Below are 13695 nucleotides of genomic sequence, written 5' to 3'. Positions count from 1 at the left end.
ATTCTCAGACAGGAGTCATTTAAATTGAGATGTCTAATTCAAAATACTTTTCTTCCCATTCCCATTACACCTTGCACATATTGAAATCATAACATTAATTATACTGAATTCTTATCATATGGTAAGAAGTTGTCAACCCCTTTCCCAGCCTCTACTATGAGCTCCTGCAGGGCAAATCTGTATTTGATTCATCTTTATATTCTGAATGCCTATGTCAGTGCCAGCACATAATAAATCCTCTCTAAATATTTACTAAAAAGGTCAGGCATGATGGCTCATGCCTGTAATCTTAGCACTTTGGGAGGCCGAGGCGGTCAGATGGCCTGAGGTCAGGGGTTCAAGACCAGCCTGGCCAACATGGGGAAATCCCATCTCTACAAAAAGTTACAAATATTATCTGGGCATGGTGGCGGCACCTGTACTCCCAGCTACTCGGGAGACTGAGGCAGGAGAATCGCTTGAACCCAGGAGGCAGAGGTTGCAGTGAGCCAAGATCATGCCACTGCACTCCAGCTTGGATGACAGAGTAAGAATCTGTCTCCAAAAAAAAAAAAAAAATTGCTAAATGAAGAAGAATGAACACATTTGTTGATTTTTTTTCTTTAACACATTTGTCGTATCTACAAGTCACATATAAATTGATGAAAACTTAAATGTTAACATATGACATAATTTAAATGGCCTCATAATTTTATTTCTCTTCTTACATCATTTTATTTAACTTCTTATTTATTCTTCCAAGTAGTTGTATACATATAAAAACACTTACAATATTGTGGGGGCTTTTCCTCCCCCTTTCCAGAGTTTGCCAGACATGTTGTTCGGAACTTTCCTATTTTTCATGTAATAGCGTATCTCAGAGATCTGTTCATATTAGAACATAATGACTTTGACATTTTTAACAGCTAAAAAATACTCCATTCTAAATTGACAAAAAAAATTATATAGTAATTTCTCTGTAGTTTGTCTTTTAGAGCTTCCACTCAATCTTGTGCTACAGCAGACAACACTATAGGTAAACAAAATTTTGCAGGTCAATATATGGAAGGCAATATGTTGGACAAATTCTCAAAATCAGAATATCTGTATCAAAATTACTTTTGTAAGATATATAAGTCTAACAACGTGCCTTCCACATGGATGATGCCAATTTACCTCCTTTTCAGCAATTAATAGGAGTTGGTAGTTTATACATCATTTCCAATAAACCGAATTCTCAAACTTGAACTTTTGTCAATCTCCTCTACTAATTTTAGTCTAGATCTCTCTTAGTAAATGGGGGTGGATATCTCTTCAGAGGTATAAATGTCCTTTTGTGTTTGTTCTTGAGCTTTTGTCCACTTTTCCATTTTGTTAGAAAGTAGCTGTTTGTTGGCAGGTGATATTTATATAATAGTGCGAGAAGTACTGCTAAGTTATGTCTGTGATAATGTGCTATAAACGTCTTATATTTATACAGTTTATTATGTGTGTATGTGTGTGTGCATAAATATGTGTGTATATATATGTGTATATATACACACATATATGTAGACATACACACACACATATGAATGGATGTGTGTATGTATGGCAAAACTGACCGATCTTCATGAGTTTAAAAATATCAGTGTTAAAATCAGTATTGCATTAAGTCAGGGTTCTCCAGCAAGGCGGGAATAATAGGATATGTATATGAAAAGGGGTTTAGTAAGGAGTATTGACTCACACGATCACAAGGTGAAGTATCACAATAGGCCATCTGCAAACTGAGGAACCAGGAAGCCAGTCCAAGTGCCAAAACCTCAAAAGTAGGGAAGCTGACAGTGGGGCCTTCAGTCTGTGGTCAAAGGCCCCAGAGCCCATGGCAAACCACTGGTGTAGGTCCAAGAGTCCAAAAGCTGAAGAACAGGGAGTTCGATGTTTGAGGGCAGGAAGCATGCAGCACAGGAGAAAGATGGAGGCCAGAAAACTCAGCCAGTCTAGTCTTTCTCTGTCCCCCGGTCTGCTTTTATCCTAGCCACACTGGCAGCTGACTAGATGGTGTCCGACCAGATCAAGAGTGGGTCTGTCTCTCCTAGTCAGTCTCCTTTGGGTAACACCCTCACAGACACATCCAGGATCAATACTTTGCAGCCTTCAATCCAATCAAGTTGGCACTCAGTATTAACCATCACAAGTATTAGGTCTCATTTGCCTGGAGCTTTTATGACAATTGCAGTTGAATTCAATGCAATGAAATACTCTTGCCAGCTGTGACTATTTACCTGCTAGGAAGATATTTTGCTAAATAGAAATGTAAACCATAAATATTATATATGCTTAATAAAATAATATTTAAACTGGTTTAAAATAAAATTATTAAATAAATGAAAAAGCAACATAAAAATTTAATGGTAAGATAAAAACCTGAATTAAACATTTTCATCTTTCCAATGGTCAGTTTTCTAAAGCGTCAAAAGAAGACTGTCATAACTTTACCACATAACTTCATCAAAACTGAGCATCTTTACTTCTTTGTTTTTTCTGTGTATTACGAATCCAACTTAGAGTTTACAGTAGATGTATGATCATTCCAAAAGCAAACCCAAGATTCTTCTACTGCTGTCATTGTCACTTTAATAGCATAATAGCAACAATAGCATGCTACTTAGGCCCTTTATGTTTTAATAACCAGAGATGCCTTCAATGTTCCTCAAAAAAGAAAATTATTTTATGATGCCTGTGAACTGGAACAAAAACCGGGAGTATTCTTGCAATCTTTCTCTTCAGTGGCATCTCTAAACTACTCTTGCTTATCTTCCTCCTGACTCCTCCTCCCCTCTGTTTTTTAATAACATAATTTTGCTTTGTCAAATTATTTTATTTGCCTCTTGGGCAGAACCCTTAATCAAATTCAAGGTACCAATGGACTACCATATATACAGTGCCCTCTAACAGTCAAACTAAAGCTTCCTTCAGGAGGTAAAGAAAATGCAGTTGTTGTTTTTGCTTGTTTGCTTGCTTTTTGTTTTTGTTTTTGTTTTTGTTTTTGATTGTTTGTTTGTTTTTGAGGTGGAGTCTCCTTCTGCCGCCCAGGCTGGAGTGCAGTAGGGCAATCTTGGCTCACTGCAAGCTCCGCCTCCCGGGTTCCCGCCATTCTCCTGCCTCAGCCTCCCGAGTAGCTGGGACCACAGGCGCCGCCACCACACCTGGCTAATTTTTTCTATTTTTAGTAGAGGCGGGGTTTCACCGTGTTAGCCAGGATGGTCTCGATTTCCTGACCTCGTGATCCGCCTACCTCCATCTCCCAAAGTGTTGGGATTACAGGCGTGAAGAAAATGCAGTTTTAAGCAACATAGGAGCAAGGCACATAACATACTCTTTAAGATTAACTTAAAATGTCGAGTTTTTCTTGTTCTAGTCATAACTATCACAGGTGATATTTGCATAAAACATGGGTCTTTTGTTTTAATCTTTAAAAAAACTCCAGTCTATACCCCTCCATACATACTCCAAACTAGCTCTGATCATTTAAGGTTATGTTACAAAAGAGAAATTAAGGGAAAATCATTAACAGACACAGATTTTTAAAAATTACATATAAGCTTGCTGACATATAAAATATCATTTCAACTAGCAATAAAGATAAAAGTAAATAACACAAAGGTAAAGATAGGTAGGTTGATTAATAGAATAGAATTTTCTTCTTGCTAGAGGAGTAGTTTCTTGTTTCAGTTATGCTTATAGGTATTTGTTGAGCTCTGTCATCCTTATGAAGAAACACCTTCTTTCTGCTTCATCAGTGCATGCTGTGATATGTAATTTACCGGTCAGAAAATATGCATTGTGCTCTCTTTGGACAATCTGCAGCTGTTAACATTGGTTTTTAGCACGTACACGTGTATGCGCACACTCATACACAGCTGGCTTTTGAAAGAATCACTTTATCATTTAACAAAGGAGGTATCCTCTTTTGTTACAGTACTTTGATACAGTATTACATGGAATTAAATTAAATAATATAATGGAGTCAGTTAAGGTCAGATATTTCAGTCTTGACTGTGCAGTTATATATAAATGTAGATTTAGTGAAACAGAGGGATATTTTGTCCCACTATCCTCATTAATGTCCCTAAAGATTTCATGCCTAAATTTGCAAGTATTATATTTCAAATGAAGCCTGCTGTTATTTACTTTCCAACTTCTTTCTGGCACATTTATTCTTTATGTTCAGAATTGTAATAAAAAAGGCTGAATGGAATCTCCTTTGGATATACAGCAGGTGGTAGGATTAATATAGAACCATGTGGCAAATAAAGTGGTTTCCTATTTAGAAAGGAAATCCTAGCCTCTGATTTCAGAAGGAAAAATTTTGGTTTATTCTACTATTAAGTAGAAATTTATTTTCTAAAAATATTTTTACGTGTTTATGAATTGTTAGCAAAAAACATGAGATAACTCGATTTTATGTATTTGAGTTTGTATATATTAAATAGCTGAAAATTTATTGACAACATTAAATTTGTTTTCTAGGCTCTATTGGGATAAGGAATAAAAAGAAATGTAATCAAACCATCTCAAGAACAGCACTGTGAACCTGTGAACAATCTCCAAAGTTAAGCCATTTTAGCGAGATTAACAAAAGACTATAGTTTTCCCCATGAGGTATTGAATAGAGACACCGAGGGAAATGTTCCATTATGTATCAAGTGCTATGTATATACTCCTGCCTGAGGTGAATTAAAGAACACCAATTAAGTGTTCTTTACATGCAAGCTAACTTTTCTTTTAGTGGAAAACTGTAAAGGTTTTAGGAAATGTGTCTTCATATTTCATCTTATATAAAAGGATGATGAGTTTCTAGAGCATTTGGCAAAATAACCCAAATTAAAGAAGATTTTTTTTTTCAATTACCAAAAGAATGTTAAAAACAATTTAACAAAGCTCGTGGCATAACACAAAGAAGTACATGACACCAAGGAACAAAGAAGCCACACTCACAATCTGTAACAGGTAAAGAATTTTCACACAGCCCCTGGCTTCATCAAAAATGAGATTAGATTCTTACAACATGTAGCAACAACTTCACACAGAGACTGCTAAAGTTAAAAATAAAATGGCATACTAAAGTATGGGTAGGTGATTTCAATAACTTTTTTTCTGGAGAAAGATGAGATTTCTTCATAGAGCATGTATTAAGATGTGAAAGAGGGACTCCCACAGTTAATCAAGTTCTGTCTAGAGACCAGTAAGAATGAATGTCATGCTTAAATGAAGGATATAATGACTCTCTAATTATTTTGAATACCTGAATGGAAAAAGATACAGAAATACTAATACAGTTACCATTTTAGGAATGATATAAGAAAGATGGTGGAATAGGAGATTCTTGTCTTCATCTTGCCACAGAAACACTGATTCAACAACCATCCATGAACAACATTATCTTCTGAATTAGTCCATTTTCATGCTGCTGATAAAGACATACCTGAGAATGGGAAGAAAAAGAGGTTTACTGGACTTACTGCTCCACATGGCTGGGGAGGCCTCCCAATCATGGTGGGAAGTGAAAGGTACTTCTTATATGGCAGTGGCAAGAGAAAATGAGGAAGAAGCAAAAGAGAAACCCCTGATAAACCCATCAGATCTCATGAAACTTATTCACTATCATGAGAATAGCACAGAAAAGAGTGGGCCCCAGGATTAAATTACCTCACCCTGAGTCCATCTCACAACACAATTCTGGGATATACATTTCAAGTTGAGATTTGGTTGGGGACACAGCCAAACCTTATCATTCCACCTCTGGCCCCTCCAAATCTCATGTCCTCACATTTCAAAACCAATCATGCCTTCCCAATAGTCCCCCAAAGTCTTAACTCATTTCAGTATTAACCCAAAAGTCCGCAGTCCAAAGTCTGATCTGAGGCAAGGCAAGTCCATTCTGCCTGTGAGCCTTTAAAATCAAAAGCAAGCTAGTTACTTCCTAGATACAATGAGGGGGCAGGTATTGGGCAAATACAACCATCCCAAATGGGAGAAATTGGCCAGAACAAAAGGGTTACAAGGCCCACGCAAGTCCAAAATCCAGTGAGGGAGTCAAATTTTAAAATTCCAAAATGATCTCCTTTGACTCCAGGTCTCACATCCAGGTCACGCTGGTAAAAGAAGTAGGTTCCCATGGTCTTGGGCAGCTCCACTCCTGTGGCTTTGTAGGGTACAACCTTCCTCCTACCTCCTAGATGCTTTCATGGGCTAGCATTGAGAGTCTGTGGCTTTTCCAGGTGCATGGTGCAAGTTTTTAATGGCTCTACCTTTCTGGGGTCTGGAGGACAGTGACCTTCTTCTCACAGCTCCACTAGGAAGTGCCTCAGTAGGGACTCTGTGTGGGGGCCCCAACCCCAGATTTCCTTTCTTCACTGCCTTAGCAGAGTTCACCATGAGGGCCCAGGTCCTGCAGCAAACTTTGCTGTTGAGTGGGTCTGGGGCATACATCTTCTGAAATCTAGATGGATGTTCCCAAACCTCAATTATTGACTTCTGTGCACCCACAGTTTGAACAACACATGGAAACTGTCAAGTCTTGGGACTTCAAGCCTCTGAAGCCACAGCCAGAGCAGTATGTTGGCCCCTTTCAGCCACAGCTGGAGCAATTGGGACACAGGGCACCAAGTACCTAGGCTGCACACAACACAGGGACCCTGAACCCAGCCCAAAACACCACCTTTTCCTCCTGGTCCTCTAGGCCAGTGATGGGAGGGGCTGCTGTGAAGATCTCCGACATGACCCAGAGACATTCTCCCCATGGCCTTGGGGATTAACATTAGGCTCCTTGCTACTAATGCACATTTCTGCAGTAGGCTTAAATTTCTGCAGCAGGCTTGAATTCTGCAGCAGCCAGAAAATGGCTTTTTCTTTTCTATTGCACTGTCAGGCTGCAAATTTTCCTAAGTTTTATGCTCTATTTCCCTTATAAAACTGAATGCCTTTAATGGCACCCAAGTCACCTCTTGAATGCTTTGCTACTTAGAAATTTCTTCTGCCAGATACCCTAAATCATCTCTCTGAAGTTTGGAGTTCCACAAATCTCTAGGATAGGGGCAAAATGCTGTCAGTTGCTTTACTAAAACATAACAAGAGTCACCTTTGCTCCAGTTCCCAAAAAGTTACTCATCTCCATCTGAGACCACCTCAGCCTGGATTTTATTGTCCATATCACTATAAGTATTTTGGACAAAGCCATTCAACAAGTCTGTAGGAAGTTCCAAACTTTTCAACATTTTCCTGTCTTCTTCTGAGCCCTTCAAACTGTTACAGTTGATGCCTGTTATGCAGTTCCAAAGTCACTTTCACATTTTCCTGTATCTTTGTAGCAGTTCCCCACTTTACTGTACCAATTTATCATTTAGTCCTTTTTCACAGTGCCGATAAAGACATGCCTGAGACTGTAAAGAAACAGAGGTTTAATTGGACTTACAGTTCCACATGACTGGGGAGGCCTCACAATCATGGCAGGAGATGAAAGGCACTTTTTACATGGCAGCAGCAAGAGAAAATAAGGAAGCAAAACCGGAAACCCATAATAAACCAATCAGATTTCGTGAGACTTATTCACTCTCACAAAAATAGCACAGGAAAGACTGGCCCCATGATTCAAGCACCTCCCTCTGGGTCCTTCCCACAACACATGGGAATTGTGGGAGATACAATTCAAGTTTAGATTTGGATGGAGACACAGCCAAACCATATCATCTTCCTAAAGCTCACAAACCAGCCCAAATAGCACAGTGCTGAGAGATTCCCTTGGCCCACAAGTTATCCTAAGAATAAAAATAATAATAAAGTTAGCATTCAACTTGGCTGTGGATTTTAGAACCAGGCCACTTTGCCCGTGGGCTATGGCTCCAAAGTACAGTTAATAAACTCTGTCACCAGATCAGCTTAAGTGTAGACACTAGCATTAGGTACGTGTGACTGTAGACCTCAGAACCAAATCCACATGCAGATCCCAGCACCAGATCCACTCAACAGCAAACCCTAGCAGCAGACCCATTAGACTGTAGATCCAGCAGCCAGGGTCACCCATCCACAAATGGGTGATCTAAACTCAGGCAATCCATGGACCCTAGCATGAGGCCTACACACACACGGTTATGGCACAAGGCCTGATTGTTCTCAATTTCTATCATCAGGCTCACCTGTCCACTCAACCATAGACCCCAGATTACTTACCAGGCCTACCTAGAATTTCTGGATAGACTGACTAGTGAGGGGTTTTCCCTGCCAAATCTAATCTGTGAAGACTGAAAGAGGTGACTGTTCTTAAAATGTGTACATATGAATACAAGGATAGAAAGGTCGTAAAAATCATGAAAAAGACACTACCAAAGAACAATGTAAAGTACTGCCAACCAACCCTGAAAAACAAAGATACATGAACTGTCTGGCAATGACTGCAAACTAATAATCTTAAAGAAGCCTAGTGAGCTACAGAAGAACACAGATAACTAAACAATGCCTGAAGGACAATACATAAACAAAATGGAAAATTCAATAATGAGGTCAAAATTATTAAAAAGAAAACACAGAAATTCTGGAGCTGAACAATACAGCAGATGAGGTGAAAAATCCAATGGAGAGCTCCTACGGCAGACTTAATTCCGAAGAAGGAAGACTCAACGAGCTTGAAGACAGGTCCTTTGAAATTATCCAGTCAAATAGCAGAAAAAAAAATGTTTAAAAATGAAGTGGGCTATGAGACATCTGGGATATCATTAAGTGAACCAAATAAACATTATGAGAGTCACAGTAATATTAAAAAAAAAAAAGATAGAACGTTTACTTGGAGAAATGTTTGCTGAATACTTCCCAAATCTGGGGAGAAAAATAGACTTCGAAAATCATGAAGCCCCAAAGGACCTAAATAGGTTGAGCCTAAAAAAGTGTATAGACACATTATAATTAAATTGTCAAACGTCAAATACAAAGAGGGAATTTCAAAAGCAGCAAGTGAAAAGTGGCTCTTTCATTCTAGGGAACAGCTGTACTACTGCCAGCCGATTTCTCAACACAAATCTTGCAGGCCAGGAGATCATGGGATGACAGATGCAAAATATTGAAAGAAAAAGAAAATTGCCAAATAAGGATATTATATTAAGAAAAAACTGTTCTTTAAAATTAAAGGAGACAAAAATTTCCCCCAAACAAGCAAAAACTAGACCTACCTTACAAGAGTGTTAAAGGGAATTCTTCATGTTGAAAGAAAAGAATGTTAAACAGTAACACAAAAGCATACAAAAGTGTAAATCTCAGTGGCAAAAGTAAATATATAAATAGATACAGAATAATGTAGTACCATAGTGGTGCTGTGTAAGTCACCTTTAAATTTAGTGTAAAATTTAAAAGACAAAAGCACAAGGACTAGTCATAACTTTCATAAATTAGTTTATGGATACAATACAAAAAGAAGTAAATCTGACATCAGAAACACAAAGTGTGTGGGGAGAGGAAAAATATAGACTTTTGTATGCAATTGAAGTTAACTAGTTATCAGGTCTAAATAGACCTTTAGAGCTATAAGAAATTTTATGCAAGTCTCATAGTAACTACAATGAAAAAAACTAAAAGTGGATACCAAAAAAAGAGAAAAAGAATCAAAATATATTACCATAAAAATTGTCAAATCAAAAAGGCGGATAGCAAGAGAGCAAAGCAGGAACTAAAAAACTGTAAAACAGAATATAACTTACAAATGGCAATAATAAGTCCTTACCTATCAATAATTAAATGCTAATGGGTTAAACTTACCAATCAAATATATAGAGTGCCCAAATAGATTTTTTTAAATATCAAATAATTTTTCTTTGTCTGCAACATATTCCCTTGGATTTAAAGACATATATAGATTAAAAGAGATGAGATACAAAAATATATTCCAAGAGAATGGTCACCAAAAAAGACAGAAGTGGCCATACGTATATCAGATAAAATATACCTCACATCAAAAACTGTCTCCAGAGACACAGATTATTATACAATGCTTTTAAAAATCAATTTGAAAGGAAGCTATAATATACAGTATGATATATATTTATTTATAATTATTGATTTACATATATTACTTTACATATATGTATGTACATACATATGTGTGAATGAAGCCCCAAAGGACCCTAATAGGTTGAGTTTAGAAAGATCTATACCAACCCACATTATAATTAAATTGTCAAATGTACATACATATAAGTATGTACATACATACATATAATTACATGTAACTATTGCTTTACATTATTTATAATTATTGCTTTACATAAGAAAATTCTTGCTTTACATAATGTTGGATTTTATATATATATATATATTAGTGTTGGGTATATATATATCCAACATTAATGTTGGATATATATGTAGTGTTGGATATATATGTATATATATTTTATGTATTTTAATATGTAAAGCAAGAGCTGAGAAGGGAAGTAGATAGCAATATGGTGATAGTAGGAGACTTCAATACTACATTTACAACAATGGACACATATTCCAGACAGAAAATCAGCAGGGAAATAGTGAACTAGAAAAATATTCTAAATAAAATGGGCCTAAGAAACGTATACAGAACATTCTACACAACAGTAACAGAATACATATTGTTCTTAATTGCACATAGAACATTCCGAATAACAGATCATATGATAAGTTGCACAAAAAGCTTGATAAATAAAAGAATAATTACAACAATGTGAAGTTTCTTTTCCAACCACAATGGAATGAAATTAGAAATCAATAACAAAAGAAAAATGTAAAATATTATAAACATGGAGATCAAACAAGACACCTTTCAGCAATCAATAGGTCAAAGAGAAAATCAACAGAAAAATTAGAGAACATCTTGAAAAGTGTGAAAATAAATATACAAAAATTGATAGAAATTAACAAATAAAGTACTAAGAGGAATATTTATGCTGATAAATGCCTACATTAAAAAAGAAATTACACAAATAAAAAAACTCAATATTGCACTTCCAGAAATTAGAAAAGGTAGCACAATCTGATCCCAGAACCAGAAGAAAGAAAGGAAATAAAGATTAGAGTAGCAATAATTGAAATAAATACAGCTAAAAATAGCGAAAAAATCAATGAAATTAAGAATTTGTTTCTAAGATCAACAAAATTGGCAAACACTTAGCTAAACTAAAAAAATACAGAAGACAAAAATAAATGAAATAATAAATGGAAGATATATATTACAAACAGATCATAAACAATAGATGATAAAAAAATATGACACATAGATCATAAGCACACAAACAGATCGTAAGGAATATTATCAAAAACTACACACCAAAATATTGAACAACTGGGAAAAAGTGAATAAATTTCTAGAAACATACATCATACCAAGACTCAGTTGGGAAGCCTGAACAGACCAATACAAAATGAGGAAATTTAATCAGAGGTTAAAAAGTTCTAAACAAAGAAGTATCCATGGCCAGATGATTTCTTGGATGAATTCTCTCAAACATTTAGAGAAGAATTAATACCAGTCCTTCTTAAACTTTTCCTGAAATAGAAGAGGGACTCTTTCTAACCTGCTTTAATGAGGCTAGCATCCCCCTGATATAAAGCTAGACAAAGATATCGCAAGAAAATGAATCTATAGGGCCTGGCACAGTGGCTCACACCTTAATTCCAGTACTTTGGGAAGCCAAGGCAGGCAGTCTTTTGAGGTCGGGAGTTTGAGACCAGCCTGGCCAAGATGGGGAGACCCTGTCTCTACTAAAAATACAAAATTAGCCGAGTGTGGTGGCCTGTAATCCCAGCTACTCGGGAGGCTGAGAAAGGAGAATCACCTGAATCTGGGAGGTGGAGGTTGCGGTGAGCTGAGATCGTGCTCCAGCCTGGGCAACAAGAGTGAAACTCCACCTCAAAAAAAAAAAAAAAAAAAAGAGGAAGAGGAAGGAGGGAAGGAGAAGGAGAAGAAGGAGAAGAAAAAAAAGAATCTATAGTCAAATATCCTTGAAGAACATTGATGCCAAAATCTTCAACAAAGTACCTGCAACCAAATTCAACAATATATTAATGCAATCACACACCATGATAAAGTGAGATGCAAGGATGATTCAACATATGCAAATCAATCAATGAGATACACTGCATGAGCAGAATAAAAGATGAAAATCACATGATCATTTAAATAGATGCAGAAAAACCATTTGACAAAATTCTACATCCTTTCATGATAAAAACTCTCAACAAAATAGGTATAACTTACTTGTAATGCTTCTGCTAACATAATATTCAATGGTAAAAAGAAAAAAAAGAAAAAAAAAGCTGAAAGTGTTTTCTATAAGATCTGGAGCAAGACAAAGATGTCCACTCGCTATTTCTATTAGCCATGGTATTAGAAATTCTATCCAGAGAATGAAGCAAGAGAAAGAAATAAAAGTCATTCAAATAGAAAAGGAAGAAGGAAAATTATCTATGTTTTCAGACTGCATGGTACTATAGATCATGTAGAAAACTCCAAAGGCTTCACAAAAGAACTGTTATAACTGGTAAATGAAGGCAGACACGCTGCAGGATGCAAACTCAGTATACAAAAAGGCAAGTGCATTTCTATACACTACGAATTAATTACCTAAAACTGAAATTAAGGAAACATTTACAATACCACCAAAAGGATTTAAAAAAACTTACAAATAAACTAAACTGAGGAGGTGAAAAATCTGTATACTAACTGTTAGACATTGACAAATTAGAGTAGACAGAAATAGATGGAAAAACATGTTGTCTTCATGGATTGGAAGAATTAATATTGATTTTTTTGTCATTTTGATAATAGCCTTTCTCACATGTATGAGACGATAACTCATTGTGATTTTGGTTTGCATTTCATTGATTGTTAGTGATGTTGATCACCTTTTCATATACCTGCTGGCCATTTATATGTCTTCTTTAAACAAAGGTCTAATCAGTTTCTTTGCCCATATTTAAATTGGATTACTTTTTTGTTATTGAGTTGTAGACTATTTTGAATATTAACTCCTTATCAGATATTTGGTTTTCAAATATTTTATCTGTGCACGATTGGTTGGAGTGTAAACTGGTACAGCCATTATAGAAAACAGTGTGGGGATTCCTCAAAAAAATTTAAAAATGTAACTACTAAATGAAACAGCAATGCCAGTACTTGGTACATGTGCAAAGGAAATGAAATCGCTATCTCAGAGAGATATACACACCCCCACATTTAGTGCAACATTATTCAGAATAACTAAAATACACAAATAAACCAAATGTTTGTCAAAGAATGGATAAAGAAAAAAAGGAAATCCTGACATTTGCAACAACGTGGATAAACCTGCTTAGACATCATACTAAAGGAAATAAGCCAGACACAGCAAGGCAAATAATGTATTATTTGACTTATATGTGGAATATAAAATAGTCCAACTCACAGGCGCTGAGAATGGAATGGTGGTTGTCTGGCTTGGGGGAGGGAGAAGTGTCAAAATCTGGAAATGTTGGCCCAGGGATACACAATTTCAGTTATATAAGATGAATAATGCCTGGAGAATTAATGTACAACAATGTAAATATGGTTAAAAATTTGTATTGTACATTTTCAAACTTTGTTAAGAAAAGAAATCTTATATCACATATTGTTATCACCAAAAATAAAGAGGGTAGGAGAAATTTTTGGAGATACAAAATTTTCTGGCATAAATTTTG

The sequence above is a fragment of the Trachypithecus francoisi genome, unplaced genomic scaffold, assembly GCF_009764315.1.
Source record: "Trachypithecus francoisi isolate TF-2019V2 unplaced genomic scaffold, Tfra_2.0 Lachesis_group0, whole genome shotgun sequence".
NCBI classification, from domain to species: Eukaryota; Metazoa; Chordata; class Mammalia; order Primates; family Cercopithecidae; genus Trachypithecus; species Trachypithecus francoisi.
This window is presented reverse-complemented; position numbering follows the sequence as displayed.